The sequence below is a fragment of the Penaeus monodon genome, chromosome 22 (assembly GCF_015228065.2).
Source record: "Penaeus monodon isolate SGIC_2016 chromosome 22, NSTDA_Pmon_1, whole genome shotgun sequence".
Classification (NCBI taxonomy): domain Eukaryota; kingdom Metazoa; phylum Arthropoda; class Malacostraca; order Decapoda; family Penaeidae; genus Penaeus; species Penaeus monodon.
This window is the reverse complement of record NC_051407.1, coordinates 41953899-41954814: the sequence shown is the minus strand read 5'-3', so window position 1 is coordinate 41954814 and position 916 is coordinate 41953899. Positions and strand designations below refer to the sequence as shown.

The window sequence follows — 916 nt, the reverse complement described above, 5'->3', positions numbered from 1 at the left end:
TTCAGATGTAGACTTTTGCTGTATTGTCAATATTTGTGTCCTTTGCTATAATCTTTCAAAGCTGTTAACCTGGATTTTGATAGTTCTCAACTTGCACTGGTAACTTGGTCCTAGTTAACACAGCCATAAGTCTAGTAACATAGAAGATGCTTGTTTTGAAGCTGTTTGCATCCCTTCTAAAGAAGAATTATTGTGCACTCTTTGTCCTTTGTTTAATTCGGTTATAAATTTTTCCTTGTTTGATCATCTAAAAGTTGTTAGGAAAAAGTTGTTAATTGACCCTTTTTACTTGAGCGATTTCACCAATGTTACATTCCTAAGATTACTCCCCCCCCCCCCCCATGTTTATATTGATTTCTGTGCAGTCATGTCAGTCTGCATCATTATTTTGTTGCCTGTCTTACTTTCTTCACCAACATGAAGTGTTAATTATAAGATGGCTTTAAATCCTTTTAATCTAAAACCCATTTATATTTTAGTGTAAGAACATTCTGATTAGCAGTACCATATTTTCTTTAAACAAATGGAGATAAACATGGCCATTGAATAGACCAAAATTATATTAATCATTATGATGATTGAATTGTTTATGTGGAAAATATATTCTCCAGTTAGCCCAATCTGGATTGACTTAATACAATAATGAAAAGAAAATGTGTGTATTGCATTTCTTTATAACCAGATCTTGTTTTATTATATTAGCTAGAGCAGTAATATTTTTAGTAGATTATGGTTTCACTTAGAGTACATAACTGTGCAAGTCCCCCTCCCCCCTCCCCCAGAATCCACAGAAATAAGTCTTCCATAAGTGAGCCTATGAATATTTTTGTCTTTCATTCATTATTTTAATTTCTTAATTGTCCCAAATGTTATTTTCCGTCCTTTGTCCCCCCCCCCCTTTTTTTTTCTCCCCCCC

At 33.7% G+C, this 916-nt stretch overlaps 1 protein-coding gene across 1 annotated transcript in view; it reads left to right on the top strand.

Annotated features, from left to right (window-relative positions):
* The window catches only part of LOC119587149 (DNA-binding protein HEXBP-like), a gene marked incomplete at its 5' end in the record, with an annotated part of 8012 nt that overhangs the window by 1537 nt on the left and 5559 nt on the right, over positions 1-916 (top strand).